At 41.0% G+C, this 10,067-nt stretch overlaps 1 protein-coding gene and 1 non-coding gene across 2 annotated transcripts in view; one reads left to right on the plus strand and one right to left on the minus strand.

The window, feature by feature from the left end:
* The window catches only part of LOC137761228 (monocarboxylate transporter 1-like), a 35,999-nt gene extending 27,377 nt beyond the window's left edge, over positions 1-8,622 (minus strand). Inside the window, exon 1 of the mRNA XM_068538132.1 lies at positions 8,489-8,622. The gene's annotated coding sequence lies outside the window, so the exon portion shown is untranslated. The remainder of the gene's footprint in view (positions 1-8,488) is intronic.
* LOC137763266 (U6 spliceosomal RNA) lies at positions 706-812 on the plus strand. Its single transcript, XR_011073808.1, has one exon. It is a non-coding gene; the product is annotated as a U6 spliceosomal RNA (small nuclear RNA).
* Positions 8,623-10,067: the final 1,445 nt, after the last annotated feature.

A 10,067-nucleotide genomic window follows, 5' to 3' on the forward strand; every position in this document is an offset into this window, starting at 1 on the left:
ACACAATTCTGCCAAATTACCAAATTCCTGTCTTTGTTATTTGAAATTTTTTATTTTGGCATGATTTCTAAATACCAATTTTCTTCACATTTTAGAAAGGACATAAAAATCTGAAGTAATAGTGAAGAAAGGGAAGTTAGAGACTGTGTCCTTTGAAGTCCTTTACACTGTATAGGATAATTTTGTTCAGTAGAATTCCAGATTATAATCTAGACTATAATCTATAAACATTATTTTCTGTAATCCAAAGTAGACTCTCCAAAACCTAAATACACTATTTTTATTTATTAATATATGACTGATTTTGTCCCAGGGTTTGAAGCACAAATGTACTGACTACTTTAAAATAATAAATAAACAGGTACGGAGTTAGGGTTATGGTCATCTACATTACTCCTTTTGAATAGAAATGCTAGTATACCACTGCTGGTATCTACTTCACACCTAGTTCTTTCAGGCCAAGTTGGGAAAATAAGTAGTCACAAGGAGGAAGACAGCAGAGAAAGTTGTTCTTCCTTTTCTTGAAAAAAAAAAAAAAAAAGTATGACTTGAACTGCTTACTGAAATATTTAACACTATAATTAGCTTCATAATTTTTAATAGTTTTATAGTTGGTTTTATTAAAAGTATCTCATAGGTTTTTATGAATAAAGACTAAAATTTTACCTCTATGCTTTACTCATCATTCTTAAAGTTTTCATCCCAGTGCTTGCTTCGGCAGCACATATACTAAAATTGGAATGATACAGAGAAGATTAGCATGGCCCCGGCGCAAGGATGACACACAAATTCGTGAAGTGTCCATATTTTTGTGGGATAGGAGGGTGGGACGGAGAAGCAAGAGGGAGGAGATATGGGGGTATATGTGTATGTATAGCTGATTCACTTTGTTATAAAGCAGAAGCTAACACACCATTGTAAAGCAATTATACTCCAATAAAGATATTAAAAAAATTTTTTTTCATCCCAAATTCAAGACAATTACATTTATCTCCTTTCAGTTCTTTCCTGTATACATAATTGTTTAATATCCATCACTGAGTCTGAACATCATTATTACTACTACATCTGAGCCCACTACTTCAAAGAAGTAACAAAGTTGTTTTTGTAAAGTACCTGATAATCCACAAAAGACTAATAAATTAAGTATTGTTTGTCTAACATAAGCACTACTTACACTAAGCACAGATAAATAGTTATTTGCAAAGTTGTTTTAAAGGGCATTTCTGGACACTAAAAAAGTATCAAAAATGAAATTTTGTTACCTCAAAATATGATTATAGGTTAAACTTAAGTCTTTAAATGCTGACGATGTAAGTTCTAGAATATACTGTCAGTAAAACAAAAATCACTTTATAATACACTTACAATAATTTCAACAATCTATTTTACTTTCCTAAAAAAAATACAGTAAACTGTTAATCTGCTCCCCTTAGGGGACTGTTTTCTGTATGAAAAATGACAAACATCAGCAAGGTGCAATCACAACAGAGCGAGGTAAAATTGTGCATTTCTAATTTGCATCCTAAATCTGAATCATCAACCTCTAGAGGGGTTACCAGCAATTGGCATGACAAAGGCCTACACCTTAGAGGGAATTACTGAAGACAAGGTTTGGTGCTAATTTAAATAAAGTAACAGATATTACTGGATCCACAAGAAGAGAGAATTCCATGGGTCACAGTAATTAGCCAAAAAGTTGCTCAAGACACACTGTTCCATTTAACTATGCATTATGGGAACTTCAAAGACAGCTACTACCTTAGAAACTTACAACAGAGGAGAGAAAGTAAGCAAAAATGATACAAGTGTAAAGATTCACATAATACAAAAAATACAGTGGAGGGACTTCCCTGGTGGTCCAGTGGGTAAGACTCCATGCTCCCAATGCAGGGGCCCTGGGTTTGATCCCTGGTTGGGGAACTAGATCCCACATCCGTGCCACAAGAAGTCTGCATGCCACAACTAAGAGTCCACATGTTGCAACTAAAAGATCCCATGTGCCGCAACTAAGACCTGGCGCAGCCTAAATAAATAAATATTTTTAAAAAATACAATGGAGACAAGGGATAGGTAGGATTTGAGGAGAAAATGGAATTTCTATGGACAAAGTCACGGAGAATCAAGAATGGGGTAGAACTCAGGATGAGTCAAAGGAAGAGGGAAAAAAGTTTAAAAGAGTTTAAAGATTAGAAGGTTACAGTGGCCCTGCGCCCAACTTTTCATAGGATGGGAAGCAAAGCTTGAGAAACTTGATGTTGTCTTGGGCAGAGTGCGTATAGCAACAGATCAAAGCAAAAGAGGAAGAAAACGTGCTCTCAGCTGTCAGGGGATCTTGCTGAGTTGCTTTTGTCTTGCAGGCTTCTGTTGGGTTTGGTGTTTCCTCCCGGAAGACGGCTGCATGGGCTTTGAGGAGGCTTGCTCCCTGCCAGATGGGTGATGGAAGTCTAAACATGAGGAAGGGTCTTGGTGCTCTGGCCGGGTGTCAGGCCTGAACCTCTGAGGTGGGAGAGCCGAGTTCAGGACATTGGACCACCAAAGACCTCCCGGCCCCACATAATATCAACCGGCGAGAGCTCTCAGAGATCTCCATCTCAACGCTAAGACCCAGTTCCACTCAACAACCAGCCACCTCCAGTGCTGGACACCCCATGCCAAACAAATAGCAAGACAGGAACACAACCCCACCCATTAGCAGAGAGGCTGCCTAAAATCATAATAAGGTCAGAGACACCCCAAAACACACCACCAGACACAGCCCTGCTCACCAGAAAGAAAAGATCCAGCCTAATCCACCAGAACACAGGCACCAGTCCCCTCCACCAGGAAGCCTACACAACCCACTGAACCAACCTTACCCACTGGGAGCAGACACCAAAAACAACAGGGAACTGCAAACCTGCAGCCTGTGAAAAGGAGACCCCAAACACAGTAAGTTAAGCAAAATGAGAAGACAGAAAAATATGCAGCAAATGAAGGAGCTAGGTAAAAACCCACCAGACCAAACAAATGAAGAGGAAATAGGCAGTCTACCTGAAAAAGAATTCAGAGTTATGATAGTAAAGATGACCCAAAATTTTGGAAACAGAATGGAGAAAATACAAGAAACGTTTAACAAGGACCTAGAAGAACTAAAGAGCAAACAAACAATGAGGAATAACACAATAAATGAAATTAAAAATTCTCTAGAAGGAATCAATAGCAGAATAACTGAGGCAGAAGAACGGATAAGTGACCTGCAAGATAAAATAGTGGAAATAATTACTGCAGAGCAGAATAAAGAAAAAAGAATGAAATGAATTGAGGACAGTCTCAGAGACCTCTGGGGCAACAGTAAACGTACCAACATTTGAATTATAGGGGTCTCAAAGAAGAGAAAAAGAAGGGGACTGAGAACATATTTGAAGAGATTATAGTTGAAAACTTCCCTAATATGGGAAAGGAAATAATCAAGTCCAGGAAGCACAGAGAGTCCCATGCAGGATAAACCCAAGGAGAAACACGCCAAGACACATATTAATCAAACTCTCAAAAATTAAATACAAAGAAAAAATATTAAAAGCAGCAAGGGAAAAGCAACAAATAACATACAAGGGAATCCCCATAAGGTTAACAGCTGATCTTTCAGCAGAAACTCTGCAAGCCAGAAGGGAGTGGCAGGACATATTTAAAGGGATGAGAGGGAAAAACCGACAACCAAGATTACTCTACCCAGCAAGGATCTAATTCAGAGTCGATGGAGAAATTAAAACCTTTACAGACAAGCAAAAGCTAAGAGAATTCAGCACCACCAAACCAGCTTTACAACAAAGGCTAAAGGTACTTCTCTAAGTGGGAAACACAAGAGAAGGAAAAGACCTACAATAACAAACCCAAAACAATTAAGAAAATGGTAATAGTAACATACATATCGATAATTACCTTAAATGTAACTGGATTAAGTGCTCCAACCAAAAGACATAGACTGGCTGAATGGATACAAAAACAGGACCCATATATAAGCTGTCTACAAGAGACCCACTTCAGACCTAGGGGTACATACAGACTGAAAGTGAGGGGATGGAAAAAGATATTTCATGCAAATGGAAATCAAAAGAAAGCTGGAGTAGCAATTCTCATATCAGACAAAATAGACTTTAAAATAAAGACTATTACAAGAGACAAAGAAGGACACTACATAATGATCAAGCGATCAATCCAAGAAGATATAACAATTGTAAATATTTATGCACCCAACATAGGAGCACCTCAATACATAAGGCAAATGCTAACAGCCATAAAAGGGGAAATTGACAGCAACACAATAATAGTAGGGGACTTTAACACCCCACTTTCACCAATAGACAGATCATCTAAAATGAAAATAAATAAGAAAACACAAGCTTTAAATGACACATTAAACAAGATGGACTTAATTCATATTTATAGGACATTCCATCCAAAAACAACAGAATACACTTTCTTCTCAAGTGCTCATGGAACATTCTCCAGGATAGATCATATCTTGGGTCACAAATCATGCCTTGGTAAATTTAAGAAAATTGAAATCGTATCAAGTATCTTTTCTGACCACAACGCAATAAGACTCGATATCAATTACAGGAAAAAAACTGAAAAAATACAAACACATGAAGGCTAAACAACATGCTACTAAATAACCAAGAGATCACAGAAGAAATCAAAGAGGAAATCAAAAAATACCTAGAAACAAATGACCGTGAAAACACGACAGCCCAAAACCTATGGGATTCAGCAAAAGCAGTTCTAAGAGGGAAGTTTATAGCAATACAATCCTACCTCAAGAAACAAGAAACATCTCAAATAAACAACCTAAACTTACACCTAAAGCAATTAGAGGAAGAAGAAAAAAAAATCCAAAGTTAGCAGAAGGAAAGAAATCATAAAGATCAGATCAGAAATAAATGAAAAAGAAATGAAGGAAACGATAGCAAAGATCAGTAAAGCCAAAAGTTGGTTCTTTGAAAAGATAAACAAAATTGATAAACCATTAGCCAGACTCATCAAGAAAAAAAGGGAGAAGACTCAAATCAACAGAATTAGAAATGAAAAAGGAGAAGTAACAACTGACACTGCAGAAGTACAAGGGATCATGAGAGATTGCTACAAGCAACTACATGCCAATAAAATAGACAACCTGGAAGAAATGAACAAATTCTTAGAAAAGCACAACCTTCCAAGACTGAGCCAGGAAGAAATAGAAAATATAAACAGACCAATCACAAGCACTGAAATTGAAACTGTGATTAAAAATCTTCCACAAACAAAAGCCCAGGACCAGATGGCTTCACAGGCAAATTCTATCAAACATTTAGAGAAGAGCTAACACCTATCCTTCTCAAACTCTTCCAAAATATAGCAGAGGGAGGAACACTCCCAAACTCATTCTATGAGGCCACCATCACCCTGATACCAAAACCAGACAAGGATGTCACAAAAAAAGAAAACTACAGCCAATATCACTGATGAACATAGATGCATAACTCCTCAACAAAATACTAGCAAACAGAATCCAGCAGCACATTAAAAGGATCATACACCATGATCAAGTGGGGTTTATTCCAGGAATGCAAGGATTCTACAATATATGTAAATCAATCAATGTGATACACCATATTAACAAATTGAAGGAGAAAAACCATATGAGCATCTCAATAGATGCAGAAAAAGCTTTTGACAAAATTCAACACCGACTTATGATAAAAAACCCTCCAGAAAGTAGGCACAGAGGGAACTTACCTCAATATAATAAAGGTCATATATGACAAACCCACAGCCAACATCATTCTCAATGGTGAAAAACTGAAACCACTTCCACTAAGATCAGGAAAAAGACAAGGTTGCCCACTCTCATCAATATTATTCAACATAGTTTTGGAAGTTTTAGGCACAGCAATCAGAGACAAAAAAGAAATAATAGCAATCCAAATCAGAAAAGAAGAAGTATAATTGTCGCTGTTTGCAGATGACACGATACTATACACAGAGAATCCTAAAGATGTTACCAGAAAAATACTAGAGCTAATCAATGAATTTGGTAAAGTAGCAGGATACAAAATTAATGCACAGAAATCTCTTGCATCTCTATACACTAATGATGAAAAATGTGAAAGAGAAATTAAGGAAACACTTCCATTTACCACTGCAACAAAAAGAATAAAATGCCTAGGACTAAACCTATCTAAGGAGACAAAAGACCTGTAGGGAGAAAACTATAAGACAGTGATGAAAGAAATTAAAGACGATAAAAACAGATGGAGAGATATACCATGTTCTTGGAGTGGAAGAATCAACATTGTGAAAATGACTATACTACCCAAAGCAATCTACAGATTCAGTGCAATCCCTATCAAACTACGACTGGCATTTTTCACAGAACTAGAACAAAAAATTTCACAATTTGTATGGAAACACAAAAGACCGCAAATAGCCAAAGCAATCTTGAGAAAGAAAAATGGAGCTGGAGGAATCAGGATCCCTGACTTCAGACTATACTACAAAGCTACAGTAATCAAGACAGTATGGTACTGGCACAAAAACAGAAATATAGATCAATGGAACAGGGTAGAAAGCCCAGAGATAAACCCACACACATATGGTCACCTTATCTTTGATAAAGGAGGCAAGGATATACAATGGAGAAAAGACAGCCTCTTCAATAAGTGGTGCTGGTTAAACTGGACAGCTACATATGAAAGAATGAAATTAGAATACTCCCTAACACCATACACAAAAATAAAATGGATTAAAGACCTAAATTTAAGGTCAGACACTTTCAAACTCTTAGAGGAAAACATAGGCAGAACACTCTATGACATAAATCACAGCAAGATCCTTTTTGACCCAGCTCCTAGATAAATGGAAATAAAAACAAAAATAAACAAATGGGACCTAATGAAACTTAAAAGCTTTTGCACAGCAAAGGAAACCGTAAACAAGACCAAAGGACAACCCTCAGAATGGGAGAAAATATTTGCAAAAGAAGCAACTGACAAAGGATTCATCTCCAAAATATACAAGGAGTTCATGCAGCTCAATATCAAAAAAACAAACAACCCAATCCAAAAATGAGCAGAAGACCTAAATAGACATTTCTCCAAAGAAGATATACAGATTGCCAACAAACACATGAAAGGATGCTCAACATCACTAATCATTAGAGAAATGCAAATCAAAACTACAATGAGTTATCACCTCACACAGGTCAGAATGGCCATCATCAAAAAAATCTACAAACAGTAAGTGCTGGAGAGGGTGTGGAGAAAAGGGAACCCTCTTGCGCTGTTGGTGGGAATGTAAATTGATACAGCCACTCTGGAGAACACCTTAAAGAACTAAAAATAGAATTACCATATGACCCAGCAATCCCAATACTGGGCATATACCCCGAGAAAACCATAATTCAAAAAGACTCATGTACCACAATGTTCACTGCAGCACTATTTACAATAGCCAGGACATGGAAGCAACCTAAGTGTCCACTGACAGATGACTGGATAAAGAAGATGTGACACATATATACAATGGAATATTACTCAGCCACAAAAAGAAACGAAATTGAGTTATTTGTAGTGAGGTGGATGGGCCTAGAATCTGTCATACAGAGTGAAGTAAGTCAGAAAGAGAAAAACAAATACCGTATGCTAAGATATATATATGGAATCTAAAAAAAAAAAAAAAGTTCTGAAGAACCTAGGGGCAGGACAGGAATAAAGACGCAGACGTAGAGAACGGACTTGCAAACACCAGGAGGAGGAAGGGTAAGCTGGGACGAAGTGAGAGAGTGGCATGGACATATATACACTACCAAATGTAAAATAGATAGCTAGTGGGAAGCAGCCGCATAGCACAGGGAGATCAGCTCCGTGCTTTGTGTCCACCTAGAGGGGTGGGATAGGGAGGGTGGGAGGGAGACACAAGAGGGAGGAGATATGGGGATATATGTATATGTATAGCTGATTCACTTTGTTATTCAGCAGAAACTGACACAACAATGTAAAGCAATTATACTCCAATAAAGATGTTAAAAAAAAAAAAAAGGTTACAGGTGGCATGCCACAACGCCAAAACAACCTCCCACCCCATACCACCCCCCACCCCCACCCCTCGCTCAGGCACAACCTGGCCAAGAGATCCTGGAGACAAGTTGTTAATCAACGCTATCAGATTTTATAGCCTCAGGTCATTACTCTTCCGGATGGAAAGCATCCCCAGTGGGGAGGAAGAGATTTCCCCCAGGTCACCACGATCTCACTCATCTCCCCGCGCCGGTGACCGGGACACTTGGCCGAGACACCTGTCCGCACCTCCTTCACCAACCGCTCGCTGCTCCGCGGCGCTGCAGCCACGAAGCCCTCGCAGGGCCGCCCCCCGCCCCCCGGAAACCAAGCTCTCCGTTCCCCGAGGCTCCCTCCCACCCCGCCCAAGCAGCCAGAGCTCCCAGCACGCCACCCGCTGTTACCCATCTAACCGTTGTGCGCGGGTCGCGGCGCCGCGTGAGCGTGACGTGACGGGGCGGCTCGGGGCGGCGCTCCTCTCGGCGCCAAGCGCCCACCACGCGGTGGGAGTTCGCCAGACACTGTGGGGAGGGGTGGGCGCCGCCGCCTTATACCGCGCCGGCCGGAGCATGCACGCAGGGGGCGGAGTTGGCCCTACGGCCCCCCGCCCCCTCCGCCCGCCCTCACAGCGCTGACTTCTGTGTGGTTCCGCCTCGGCCGCCGGCGTCGGCTCCCGTTCCCGTCGGGTGTTCCCCCGCAACGTCGCGCTCACCACCACGCGTGCGGGACGCCAATGTCGGCCTCACCCTCAGTCTCTGGCGGAGGAAAGGGGAAACCGCTAAGGACGGATGGGGCGTGCCCCCCGGGGCCTGACTCAGGTGTGGGGGGAGATGGGCGCGCGGAAGAGCGGGGAAGTGACTGAAGTGGGGGACTGGGCGGGGTTTGAGTGGACGCGGGTGCACCTCCGACCCGGGAAGAGGCCGAGGGCTAGAGGTTAAGAGCGTGGGCTGTGGGCTCGCTGCTTGAGTTCCGTGACCTCGGGGAAGTCCCTCAAACCCTCAGGGCCTGTTTCCTGCTCCCTAAAATGGCAACAGTAGTAGAAGCGACCTCATTTAGATTTCCATGGTCTTTGAGGTACACAGAAGTCGGGAAAGAAGAGCGGGTAAGAGGATGGCAAGATTGGTCCAAGAGGGGGAGGGTGTGTGTGCGTGTGTGAAAGATGGAGAAATGAAGATTGCAGAGAGGCCAAATTTTTGTGGACACTGAATGTTTGGGACAGGATGTAATTATGGCTGGCAGTTTTGGGGGGATTGATTATATACTAAACACTTCACCTGAATCCTCGTGACCCTGTGGAGTAGGTACTATTGACAGTTTACAAATAAAGGACCTGAGGTTCAGAGGGGTTGAGTAACTTTACAGAGGCCACTGACCTAGTAGTGGCCAACATTTGAAGTCAGACTTCAGAGCCTGGTTTTTGTCATAAGAGCCATGGTTCTTGAGCAAGTCCAGATACCAAAGTGTATCTGTTAAAGTGATTAAATAATCTTGATTTGAGAAATACCAAAAAAGTATGTCAAGGCCCCCCCTTGCCTTCAAAGAATTTACAAATTCTTTGGGGCAACTGAGATACAAATCAGTCCACATTTCTTGAGCATTTGCTCATGCCAGGACCTGTTCTACCACTCCACCTTTTGTCTCACACACACACTTCATTCCCACAACACTTAAGAGTAGGCCTTATAGGCCTTTCTGTTTTGCAAATGAATAACCTGAGGTTGAGGAGGAGTGGGGTTTGTGGGATCAGGCCTTGCGCCCTCCTCTCAACCACTCTGCCTGTTTCACAGCAAAGTTTTCAGTAACAGTTCAGTATGTTAGTAGAAGACATTGCAGAATCTATGGTCAAGTACTGCTTGTGAGCAGTAATTGTTTTTTTACCTTTGTAAATGCAGAGAAGAAAGGCACTTAAGGTCACTGGAGTGGCCAGGACTTAGATCAGCAGTGCTTCAGGATTGTTAGTGGCAGCAGCATTTAGAGTAGATGGTAGATAGT

The sequence above is a fragment of the Eschrichtius robustus genome, chromosome 3 (genome assembly GCF_028021215.1).
Source record: "Eschrichtius robustus isolate mEscRob2 chromosome 3, mEscRob2.pri, whole genome shotgun sequence".
NCBI classification, from domain to species: domain Eukaryota; kingdom Metazoa; phylum Chordata; class Mammalia; order Artiodactyla; family Eschrichtiidae; genus Eschrichtius; species Eschrichtius robustus.